This window comes from Canis lupus, chromosome 3 (genome assembly GCF_048164855.1).
Source record: "Canis lupus baileyi chromosome 3, mCanLup2.hap1, whole genome shotgun sequence".
Classification (NCBI taxonomy): domain Eukaryota; kingdom Metazoa; phylum Chordata; class Mammalia; order Carnivora; family Canidae; genus Canis; species Canis lupus.
The window spans coordinates 6,609,428-6,622,614 of record NC_132840.1 but is presented as its reverse complement, the minus strand read 5'-3'; the positions used below and the strand labels follow the sequence as shown (position 1 = coordinate 6,622,614).

The 13,187-nt window shown below is 48.9% G+C and overlaps 1 pseudogene; it reads right to left on the bottom strand.

The window, feature by feature from the left end:
* Positions 1-4,682: 4,682 nt before the first annotated feature.
* Positions 4,683-9,013, bottom strand: LOC140626688 (carboxylesterase 3-like; annotated as a pseudogene).
* Positions 9,014-13,187: the final 4,174 nt, after the last annotated feature.

Here is a 13,187-nt window from a genome sequence, read left to right as displayed (position 1 = left end):
GTCTTTTGCCCATTTCATGATTGGATTGTTTGTTTCTTTTTTTTTTTTAATTTTTATTTATTTATGATAGTCACAGAGAGAGAGAGAGAGAGGCAGAAACATAGGCAGAGGGAGAAGCAGGCTCCATGCACCGGGAGCCCGATGTGGGATTTGATCCCGGGTCTCCAGGATCGCGCCCTGGGCCAAAGGCAGGCGCCAAACCGCTGCGCCACCCAGGGATCCCCGGATTGTTTGTTTCTTTGCTGTTGAGTTTAATAAGTTCTTTACAGATCTTGGAAACTAGCCCTTTATCTGATAGGTCATTTGCAAATATCTTCTCCCATTCTGTAGGTTGGCTTTGAGTTTTGTTGACTGTATCCTTTGCTGTGCAAAAGCTTCTTATCTTGATGAAGTCAATAGTTCATTTTTGCTTTTGTTTCTTTTGCCTTCGTGGATGTATCTTGCAAGAAGTTACTGTCCCGCCAGGGTTCTGACGTGACTTCCCACCCATAGGAGGCAGGAAAGGGTACCTTCCCAGGTGGAAGAATCATTTTACTGTTCTGAGATCCTGTGCTCAAGCAGGTCAGCGATGACCCTCACCAGGGTCTATCAAAGGGCAGGGGGGAGGGGTACCCTTCTCTATTCCAAACAGCATCAAAGGTAGTAGCTGCAGACCCAGGGGGAGTGTGTGTCCATCAGGATGGCACCATTAAGAAATCTCCAGGACCTTCTGGCTAGCAAGGACTCAAAGGTGAACAGCACCGAGGAAGCCTACGGGCCAGGGGTGGGGGTAGGCGAGTGTAGCCGACAGCACATGCTCTCTTGCGTCAGGCTACTTTCAGTCCACATCATGTCAGTGAGACGCATCCACGGTGTCCTGTGTAGCCGCGGATGGTTCGATCTCGTTGGTTTTTGTTTGTTTATTTATTTATTTAATTTATTTTTATTTATTTATGATAGTCACACACACACAGAGAGAGAGAGAGGCAGAGACACAGGCAGAGGGAGAAGCAGGCTCCATGCACCGGGAGCCCGACGTGGGATTCGATCCCTGGTCTCCAGGATCGCGCCCTGGGCCAAAGGCAGGCACCAAACTGCTGCGCCACCCAGGGATCCCCTGTTTGTTTGCTTTAAATTCAATTTGCCAACATATAGTATAATTCCCAGTGCTGATCTCGTCAAGTGCTCTCCTCAATTTCATTGTTGCTGAGGATTTCATCCTGTGACTACACCACGACATGTCTCCCGTGGTGAACATACGGACACATTCATTCAGTATATGTCTACCAAGCGGAATTCGTGGAGGGATGTGGAATTGCTGAGTCACAGTGTTGTGGCTCTCAACTCGAGAGATAATGCCAAGCAGTTTCCAAAGAGGTCGTACCAGTTTCACTCCTACCAGCAATGCATGGGAGTTCTGGTTGATCCAAATCCTGGCCAAAATATTGGTTTTATCAGTCTGTTTCATATCAGCTTTCCCTTTTTCTTCAATTGCTTTATTGAGAAGCTTGGACCTGAGCCTGCTATCACTGAATGCCTGGTCCAGTTGGGAGAAGATCGAGGAATTCCCACTGCCCACCTGTATTTTTCAGGTCGCCCTAACATAGTACCGTCCCATCCCTGACTTCAAAGGTCAGGGATACCTTCAGGCCCTCTTGCTGCTGCCTGCAATGCTATCCCATTCCCAAAACTCTGGCCATGGCATTTACAGGGCCACTCTCCATGCCCAGCCTGAGACGCAGGAGTGCCTTCAGCTGGCCCCATGGGGGTCTAGGGGTACCCTGCAGGAATGAGGTCCTGAGGACTCCTGAGGACTGACTTGGGGTGAAGCTCTGTGAGGCTAGAAAGGGCCAGGAGCTTCACTCCTGTTTCGTACGAGGGTCACAGAGAGCCTGACAGGGGCTTGGCCAATCACACTGAGTCAGATTCCTCCCAGCCTTTGGGTGATGACTTTATTTATTTTTTTATTTTTTAAAGATTTTATTTATTTATTCATGAGAGACACAGAAAGAGAGGCAGAGACATAGGCAGAGGGAGAAGCAGGCCCCTCACAGGGAGCCCGACATGGGTCTTGATCCCTGGACCAGGATCACACACTGAACTGAAGGCAGACGCCCAACCACTGAGCCACCCAGGCATCCCGGGTGATGACTTTAGACAAAGCTCGTTCTAGACATGAGGGCACATTCTGGAGAGGGAAGGATAACTTAGAGGCCAGTGGACTTAGGTATGAGTCTGGCTCTGTCATTGTGTGGCCTTAGACAAGGTACTCTCTCTTCTGATTCTCAGTTTCTTCATCTGTAAAATGAGGATCCACTCAGGACCCTAAAGGACCATTGAGGACTACAGGGGACTGTCCAGAGGCCTGAGGGAGAGGATGGATGCCACTAAACCTGACACAGAGGAGAAGTTAGCAAGTTTCCTCGTGAGTCCTGACCAGCTGATTGCTCTGTGCCCTGGGCCCGGCCAAAATTGTAGTCAAGGGAGCCATATGATTCAAAGGATGGTATGATTTGAGGCTGTGTCTGGATCTGTGCCAGAGAGCATTTACTGAGCATTTGCTGTGTGTCAGGCATTCTTCTGGGCACTTTACAGCTAATTATCATTCAATGCTCACAGCAGATCTATGAAAAGGGACATGATCATTGCCCCCATTTCGTAGATGGAAAAATTAAGAAACAAAGAAGCTAAATAACTTGTACAAAGATACAAATTTAGTAAATTGCATAACTGAATTGGAGCCATATTAGGGTAAGTGTATAGATACGTGTGTGTGTGTGTGTGTGTGTGTGACTGCCTGTGCCTGTGAGTAACTAAGTTTGGCACTGGGTATGTACACACTTGTCTGTGTCTCCTGGGAGCATCTGCCAGTACCTTGTCCAGGTGATCCTGCAGTAACCCCTGGTGCACACGCACATAGCTCATGTGGCCCTTCCTATGACCCCAGCCCAAGGAGGCTTCTTGGGCCCACCAGTTCCTTCCCTGCAGGACCTGGCCTGAGTTTGTGGGTGCCCCCTGCCTTGCTCCCCTCAGCTCTGTGTAGCTGCTGAATCCTCAGGGCAGGGCCGTTATTTGGTTAAGGACGCTCTGGCAAGCAGGGGAGGGGGGTTCGATGATCGACGGCCCAGGGAAGAGAGAATAAAAAGGATTGAAATACCAGCAGCAGCCACCTTGTATGAGCGCCTCCCCCCACCTCCACCCCTGAGCCCCTGGTGTGGTGCCAGGCCACCCCTCCTTTCCCGTGTGGAAAAAACCGTAGAAGCTGGGACTTGAGAGAGGAGAGGGAAGGAGAGAATGGTCCAAGGCCCACCTTCCAGAGCCCTCTGGTGATGGTGACACCAAAGCTGGGAATGGTCCCTCCCACCCATGACTCCCAAGTGTGCTGCTCCCTCAGGCCTGGAGAGGAGGCCTCTTTATACATCCTACATGGTCAAATCAGGATCCTTGAATCCCAGCCTGGGCCTGCTGGCTTCCAGGCGGCCCCTGGAGAGTCTTCCTTCCCCTTACTTCTGTGTCCATCAGTCAGCAGGTCTATCCGTCTACTCTAAATCTAGAGCCAACCAGTGCCTTCCACCTAACTGGAGGCCCACACTGGTCCCCTCCTTGCTCTTCCAGTCCCCGCTCTCACTACCGCCTCCAACCGGTTCCTGTTACCCTCTGGTTAACACCGTTCCAAGGCCCTTCATTGGCCTCAAGTGCAGTCCACACCCTTGCAGTCCACAAGGCTCCTCAGAGTCTGGTCTTTGCTGACCTCTCCAGCCGTTATTTTTTTATTTTTATTTTTAAGAAGACTTTATTTATTTATTCATGAGAGAGAGAGAGAAAGAGAGAGAGGCAGAGACACAGGCAGAGGGGGAGAAGCAGGCTGCCTGTGGGGAGCCCTATATGGGACTCGATCCCAGGCCTTGATCACGCCCTGGGTGGAAGGCAAGCGTTAAACTGCTGAGCCACCCAGGGGTCCCCTCTCCAGCCTTTAGAACTCTTTCCTCAGTAGGTTTCAACCTCCAGGCCTTCGTGCCTGCTCTTCCCTCTGCCAGGAACATTCTGTCCTGCTGCTCCCTGTTGTTCGGGTCCACTGCTCTGGCCTGCACACTGGAATAATCTCTGCTCTCCTTTTTCAGCTTAGATGTCCCTCTTTTCCATGTCCCCCTGCAGGGCTGGCCTCTACCTCTGTGCCCCTACAGCCCTCTGTGTCCCCAGGGGAGGGCTCTGATTGGGTTTGTTGATTTGTCAGGCTCTCTCCTCGCTTGTGGGGCCAAACTGCCCCCATGGAGAGAAGGGGATGGGATGGGAGGCCTTCAATGCCAGGGGAAGAACTTGGACTTGCCCTACGGGTGGCAGGGAGTCACAGGGAGCTTTTGAGCAGGCAAGTGGCATGACTTGAGCCCCTTTGGCTTTATGTGTCTCCCCCTATATCCCCAAAATGGATCTCCCTGAACAGCTCTGATCCCAATTACAAGTGCTTTTCATGTAACCCTCAGCAGACAGGAACTTAGTCTGACTGAGAAAGGATATACGTGGGATTGGACCTGTAGAAGGAGAGAGTGGTGGCAGGTCAAGTCCTTGTGATATGTATTAAAATCTAGATATTAAAAAAAATAAATAAAATAAAATCTAGATATTTCAAGGGAATGGTGCACTGATCCTCAAAAAAAGAAATGTTTGCTCCCACTCAAAAACCTCTGGTTCCTTTTTACCTGTCGTAGCCTGAGTGGGTAGGCCTCTTCTTTTCTATGGGACAACAGCCTGACTGATGCAATAGTCCAGACACCCTCCCCAACCTGTTCTCCTGTGTCCTGGTAGATACTGTGGGGGCTGTGCTGAGCTCCCCTAGAAGCTGGGGAGGGGAAGGAGGAGCTGGAAGGGGAGGGAGGAGCTGAGCCAGGCCATAAAGGGTTGCAGCACCAGAGCTGGGAAATTCACATCTCATATCCTAAGAGGCAGGGCTCTGGCCTGGCTGGATTCTGTTCTGTCTTGTGTCTGGGCAACATGGAGAAAGGGACCTTCCTCAGTCTGAGTCAGGCTTTTGGGGGCAATTGCTGCTTTGGGGGCTAAAATATGTTCTAGGCTAGATCCCCCAAGGTCTCAGGACTTCCCTCTACCCCAAGACTGACTTGACCATTCACCCTTCCACCAATGAGGACTTCTGTGCAGGGCTGAGCATAGCTTTGGTGGCTGAAGATCCTGGGTTCACATCCAACAGCCACCATTCACATACTCTCTACCTTTTACTGCTCATCAAGCATCCCTGACTCCAGGTCCTGCCCAAACCTTCTGGGTGAGACGCGGAGTGGGGTCAGGCTGACTTCCACTCTCAGAGAGGTGAAAGAGACACAGACACAGACAATGCTAGCCTGGCATGGGCTATGCTGTAATGGACACAGACTCAGGCTCAGAGAAGGCAGGGAAGGCTGCTTGGAGGAGTGGGGGGTCTTCTGGGGAGCTAGAACCAGCCACAAAGCAAGGAGGAAAGGCACTTCAGGAAAAGGGAGTTTGTACAAAGGTCCCTGAAGTAGGTAGCAGGTGGCATTTCGACAGAGCACAATGCCAGTCATGGAGGGGCTGCTTCCTTAAGGGACATGTCTATACATCATCTTGGTTTAAATTAAAGTTTCTTAGCAGAAGAAGCTGTGTCTCTGCCACCCCTCAGAGCTCATCCTGCCCCTTCCTGCCCTTCTGCATCTGCTGCAGCCAGATCTTGGCGGGAAATGTCTCTGTCCAAAACCGCATTTGGGCTTCTCTTCGCTTCTGGCCAACTCGTGGCGTCAGGCTGATTTCCAGGTGTTGCCCCAACTGATTGAATGAGGGCCAAGGAGGCAGCCCCTCACCATTGGGGTCCCTGGATGGGAGGAATGAATGAAGGTCAAGGCCTCTTGCGTTATCCCCTAGAAGATCTGAGTAGTAGTATAGGCCCAAAGGCAGGTGTGCCTGCCTGCTTACTCACCCTGTCCGGGCAAATTGAGTCCACTGAGCCATCATGGTGAGGCTCAGCTGCTTCTCTTCCTCTGTAGCTTCTGGAAAGGCTATTGGAGGAACAGACCTGGATCAGGGTCACGTGGGTCCTGGAGAGAACTCAAGGGTCCCCTGTGCTGACTGGAGACCTGTGTGCCTACAAGCCCCACCCTAGCCTGTTGCAGCCCTGGGGATTGCATGTTTGCCTGTCCTTACCCTGCAGGGAGCTCTCATCCATGAGGAAGTGACCCCCAAATATGAAGGCAACCTCAGCCCCATGGTCAGCCCTCACCCACGCTGGCTTGATCTTCACAAAGGAACTGGGTCAATGCTGGAACTCATAAAAAAAAAAAAAAGGCGGGGACTTCAGAATCTGTGGCGAGAGAGCTGCATCGGAGTTAGGTACCCTCAGCCTGACCAGGTCCTGCCTTTGGCAGGACCAGCTTGTAGTTATACCAATATCAGTACCAACACCGATGACAACATCATTATAAGCAAGCATTTACTGAGCATTTGCTGGCTGTCACCCACCATTCCATGCGCTTTATTTTTTATTTAAAAAAAAATTAAAAGATTTTATTTATTTATTCATGAGAGACACAAAGAGAGAGAGGCAGAGACAGGCAGAGGGAGAAGCAGGCTCCATGCAGGGAGCCCAACGTGGGACTCGATCCCCGGACTCCAGGATCACGCCCTGGGCTGAAGGCAGCGCTAAACCGCTGAGCCACTCGGGCTGCCCTTCATGCGCTTTATGTGTAATCGTTCATTTTATCCTTCTGAGAACATACAAATTAGGTTGTTACTGTCGCCATTTTACAAATGAGGAAACTGAGGCACAGAAGGGCTAGGTATCTTGCCCAAGGTCACAAAGCTAGGAGCTTGGAGCTGTTCTAGGGCTGTGTCAGGGACTAGCTACCAGGTGTGGAGGAAGCAATACTTTTCTCCCAGGAGAAGTGCTGAACATGGGAAATATCACTCATGAGTCCAATAAATTCTTCAGAATTGGTGATGGGTCCTGCTGGGTGACATTTGACAAGTCACTGCACCTTTCTGAGCCTTGGTTTACTCACCTGCGGAGTGACCTGCCAGAGTCACCTCTCCTTAAGGTGACACTGCATCCCAGAGAGGAAGTGGGGAGTGGGGGTAGCAACAGGGTGTCAGGCCATGTCTCCTGTGATAACCCAGCTCTTGGGCTGAAATGGAAAGGGTGGGGCAGGTGAACGGGGATAGGCTCACCTTAGAAGCTTCTAGAGAAATTCAAGGCAGGCAAGTTCATGATAATGTCAGCCAGAAGTTCCTGGAAGTCGTCGCGTCTGGCTTCTGCATCAGAACTGCTGCCTAGGTATTCATCTGTGATGCTGGGCATCAGCTCAGGGGGCACATCCTGGGGCAGGAGGCCAGGGTCGGGCCTGCTTGGGTCCCATAGCCCCAGAAGACCCTCTCAAGAAGTCCCACACCCTCCAGCATGGCCTTTCTTTCTTTCTTTCTTCTTTCTTTCTTTCTTTCTTTCTTTCTTTCTTTCTTTCTTTCTTTCTTTCCTTCCTTCCTTCCTTCCTTCCTTCCTTCCTTCCTTCCTTCCTTCTTTCTTTTCTTTCTTTCTTTCTTTCTTTCTTTCTTTCTTTCTTTCTTTCTTTCTTTCTTTCTTTCTTTCTTTCTTTCTTTCTTTCATGTTTTATTTATTTAATCATGAGAGACACAGAGAGAGGCAGAGACACAGGGAGAGGGAGAAGCAGGCTCCCTGGGGGACAGCCCGAAGCAGGACTCGATTTCAGGATGCGGGATGATGCCCTGAGCCAAAGGCAGATGCCCAACCACTGAGCCACCAAGCACCCCCAGCATGGCCTCTTTCATACTCCAGGACTCATGTGTCAGGGGCCCCTGCCTCCCTTGGGGGTTCTAGAGAGTGGGCAGAATAAGTTCAGATCTGGAGTCAATGCAAGCTGTGATTGCTGCTTGGCTATGTAACCTCAGATAGGTTGCTGAGCCTCCCTGGAAGTCAATTCCTGCCTGGCAGGGTTGTGTGGCAGTCTACCTGAAGTTCCTAGCTAAGGGTTCTGGTCTCAAGCGATTGATTGCCCAGTAGAAGTTAAGCAGGAAGTTAGTGAAAGAACAAATCCTGGGGGCTCCCCAGAGCTCCAGAGAACAGTGATGAGGTTGATAAATGGGAAGGACTCTGGAGGTTCCAAAGAAGGAAGGAAATATTCATAGCTTGAGTACCTTCTAAATACTAGCTTCCTGGTAGACTTTTCAAATACAGCATCCAGTTTCCTTGGGTGGGAAGTATATATCCTCATTTATATTTTTATTTTCTTTTAAATATTTTATTTATTTATTCATAGAGACACACACACACAGAGAGAGAGAGAGAGGCAGAGACACAGGCAGAGGGAGAAGCAGGCTCCATGCAGAGAGCCTGATGTGGGACTCGATCCAGAGTCTCCAAGATCACACCCTGGGCTGCAGGTGGCGCTAAACTGCTGCGCCACCGGGGCTGCCCTATATCCTCATTTATAGATGAAGAAATAGGCTCAAAGGGGTTAGGCTAACCGTGGACAAGGAACCAGGTTTGGGACTGGACTTCAGGTCCAAATGGCTCCACATATGAAAGGATGATCTTAACAGCTGAAGCTGCCTCTGCCCTTTGTTTATCATGGACCTTGAGTCTCAGTTTCTTCATCTGTAAAATGGGGATAATGAAAGTTTCTATTTTACAGGGCTGTAATGAGGATTGATGGGGATGACTGCCTGTCCTACCACTCAGCACAGCACAGTCTCTGGCACATAGTATGGGCTCAACAAGCTGCAGCCTACGGTGATAATGATGATGATGATCTTCCTTTGAGAAGCACACTGACTCACGTCCAAGTGGATTTCTAGGTGAAATTACAAGTCAGCAGTTGGACCAAGGGGTTTGGCAGTGTGGGGGTTGCTGTGGGGGATGGAGGGCAGGAGGAAGAGGAGGGTGCCCTACTATTCTGGATAGGATACCCACTGGACTACCTCTTCCTCCCTTTTGACTTACCAGATTGGCCAAGTAGTGTCTTAATATGGCCAATATATCCTCTGGGCTCATCTGTCCCATCTTTTCCAGCAAACCATGGACCTGTGGGGATATTGAATTCCTCTCAGCACAGCCTCATCGCTACCCACCCCCCTACTTACAACCATGAGCAGACGAATATGCCTGGCCCTGGGAACAGAGCCAAGTGTGGCCAGGTAATGTAGCAGGGCCCATAGGGGAAGTTAAAATGTTGCCTTTATTTTATTTTTTTAAGGCTTTATTTATTTATTGATGAAAGACAGAGAGAGAAAGAGAGAAAGAGAGAGAGAGAGAGAGAGAAGCAGAGATTTAGGCAGAGGGAGAAGAAGGCTTCCCACAAAGAGCCCAATCTGGGACTCCATCTGGGACTCCAGGATCACGCCTTGAGCCTAAGGCAGATGCTCAACCGCTGAGCCACCCAGGGATCCCTAAAATGTTGTCTTTAAAGTGAAATGTTGGGTTTCCATGTTACAGGTTTAAGGGCACATTCTCTGGGTTCAAATCCCACCTCTGCCACTCACTAGGTGCATGACCTGGGCCCATTACTTGAACTCTCTGTGTTTGTTTCTTAATTCATGAAAGAGGAATGACAATAACCTGTCTCTAGGATTATGAAGACCAGAGGCGGGGCAAGATGGCAGAAGAGTAGGGTCCCCAAGTCACCTGCCCCCACCAAATTACCTAGATAACCTTCAAATCATCCTGAAAACCTACGAATTCGGCCTGAGATTTAAAGAGACAACAGCTGGAATGCTACAGTGAGAAGAGTTCATGCTTCTATCAAGGTAGGAAGACAGGGGAAAAAAGAAATAAAGAAACAAAAGGCATCCAAGGGGGAGGAGCTCCCGAGAAGCTGGGCTAAGGCCGGGGCGAGTGTCCCCAGGACAAGAAAGCCCTGTCCTGGAGAAGCAGGAGCTTCACCAATCTTCCCCGGCAGAAAGGCGCTCGCAGGGAGTTGGAGCAGGATCCCAGGAGGGGCGGGGATGCCCCCAGGCTCCCAGGTACACTAACAGAACACCTGCGCCCCGGGGAGAGCGTGCCACACCCCGCAGCCGAGCTCCCTAAAGGGCAGCAGCGAGCCCCGCGGGCCGGGGGCAGCTCGGAAGGGCTCGGTCGGCGGCTCCGCGGAGCGGGCTGCGCGGCCCGGAGCGCGATTCCAACAGCGCAGGCCCGGGAGCCCAGGGCGCCGGGGACACAGCCAAGGATCCGGCCTCCCCCCGGGACAGGCGGGGGCGGGAGGGCCCAGGACAGCAAGGACGCTCCTGCCGCCGGCCGAGCTGAGCAGATCAGCGGCCCCGCCCCTGGAGCATCCAGGCTCCTGCGGACTGAGAGCTCTGTAGCCACTGCGGGAGCTGACTCCAGGGCTCCAGAGCTGGCCGCCGCCTCTGTTGCTGTTCCTCCTGGGGCCTCACAGGATAAACAGCCCCCACTGAACCTCACAGTGGCCTCACCGGATAAACAGGTTAAACATCTTTCACTGAGCCCTGCACCAGGCAGCGGGCTGAGCAGCTCCCCCAAGTGCTAACACCTGAAAATCAGCACAGCAGGCCCTCCCCCAGAAGACCAGCAGGGGAAAAACAAATTATTGACCAAGCAGCACTGGAAAGTTCCAGGGGAAGTCGAGGGATTTACAGTATACAGAATCAGAGGATACTCCCCCTTCTTTTTTGTTTTTTGATTTCTGTTTGCTTCCCCCCCCTTTTTTCTTTTCTTCTCTTTTTTCCCTCTTTTTTTCTCCTTTTCTTTTTCTTTTCTTCTTTCTCTTCTCTCTTTTTCTCCTTTTCCCAATACAACTTGTTTTTGACAACTCTGCACTGAGCAAAATGACTAGAAGGAAAACCTCACCTCAAAAGAAAGAATCAGAAACAGTCCTCTCTCCCACAGAGTTACAAAATCTGGATTACAATTCAATGTCAGAAAGCCAATTCAGAAGCACTATTATAAAGCTACTGGTGGCTCTAGAAAAAAGCATAAAGGACTCAAGAGACTTCATGATGACTGCAGAATTTAGATCTAATCAGGATTATGAAGACCAAAGTAGCAAATACAAGGATGCTGACACTCAGTAAGCACTCTGGAAACATTAGCTATTGAAGTTAGTTTCATGGCTACAAGCCTCCTTGTTAATCTTTGTGAAAACAGGAATAGAAAACCCACAGATGAGTAAACACAATGAGTGTATACCCAAGGGGGGAATGTTAATCAGCAGTAAAGATTAAAGGACTAAACTAAAGGCCACAATAGCTAAAGGTACAAGCCTCTTAAAAATAGTCTACAAGCACAAGAGACAAAAATCAGTTGTGTTTCCATACACCAGCAATGAACAATATGAAGATGATGTGCAGAAAACAATTTCATTTACAATAGCATCAAAAATAAAATACTTAGGAATCTATTTCTTTAACAAAGTACAAGCCTTGTACATTAAAAAGTCAAAAACATAATTGAGAGAAATTAAAGAGGATCTATGTAAATGGAAAGACATTCTATGTTCATGGGTTGAAAAGCTTCTTGTTGAGATAGTAATACTTCCTAACTCATCTATAGAGTCAGCATAATCCCTATCAAAATCTCAGACACTTTTTTTTTTTGCAGAAATTGACAAGTTGATCAGAATTCATATGGAAATGCAAGGGACCCAGAATAGCCAGAACAATGGTTAGGGATTGATTTGTAATCCCCCCAAAAGATATGTGCAGTCATAACCCTCAGTACTTCAGAATGTGATCTTATTTAAAGACAGGACCTTTAAAGAGGTAGTCAAGTTAAGATGATTACAAAGGTAATCATTAGAATGGGCTCTAGTCCAATATGACTAGTGGCCTTGTAAAAAGGGGCAATTCAGACACAGAGACGGATGGTACAGAGGGAAGACAATGTGAAGACAGAGGGAGAATGCCATCCATAAGCCAATAAATGCCTGAGGCTCCCAGAAAGAGGCATGGATTTTCTCTCTCACAGTACTCAGATGAAATCAACCCTGCTATCACCTTGATTTCAGACTTCTAGCATCTAAACCTGTGCAATAATTAATTTTTGTTGTTTAAGCATCCCAGATTGTAGTCCTTTGTTATGATAAGCCTCGCAAAGTAATGCAACAATCTCAAGAGAGAAGAACAAAGTTGGAGGACTCCCAGCTCCCTGTTTCGAAACTTACTACAAAACTACAGTAATCAGGATAGTGTGGCACTGGCATAAGGATAGACGTATAAATTAATGGAATAGAACTGAGTCCAGAAATAGACTCTTAGCATTTATGGTCAATGATTTTCAGTAAGGGCACCAAGACAATTCTTTTTTTTTTTTTTATTCATGATAGAGAGAGAAGCAGGCTCCATGCCGGGAGCCCCACGCGGGACTCGATCCCGGAACTCCAGGATGGCGCCCTGGGCCAAAGGCAGGTGCTAAACTGCCCAGCCACCCAGGGATACCCAAGACAATTCATCTTTTTTTTTTTTTTAAAGATTTATTTATTTATGATAGACAGAGAGAGAGAGGCAGAGACACAGGAGGACGGAGAAGCAGGCTCCATGTCGGGAGCCAGATGTGGGATTCGATCCCAGGACTCCAGGATCGCGCCCAGGCCAAAGGCAGGCGCTAAACCGCTGAGCCACCCAGGGATCCACCCCCCGCCCCAAGACAATTCAATAAGGAAAGTTTTTTTTTAAACAAATGGCTCAGGAACAGTTGGATAACCACATGCAAAGAATCCCCACTCATACAGAATTAACTTCAAATGAATCACAGACCTAAATGTAAGAGCTAAAACTATAACATTCTTTGAGGAAATCATAGAAGTAGGGGCACCTGGGTGGCTTAGCGGTAGAATTCTGCCTTCGGCTCAGGGCGTGATCCCTAGGTCCTAGGATCAAGTCCCACATTGGGTTCCCCACAGGGAGCCTACTTATCGCTTGGCCTATGTCTCTGCCTCTCTCTCTGTGACTCTCATGAATAAATAAAATCTTAAAAATATCATAGAGGTAAATCTCAATGACTTTAGGTTAGCAATCACTTCTTAGATATTACTCCAAAACTACAAGCAACAAAAGAGAAAATATATCAGATGTCATCAAAAGGAAATCTTTTGTGTTGTAAAGGATACCATAACAAAGTGAAAAGACAACCCACAAAATGGGAAAAAAGATTTGCAAATCATATTTATCTGATAAGGGACTTATATCTAGAATATATGAAAAGCTCTTCCAACTCAACAATA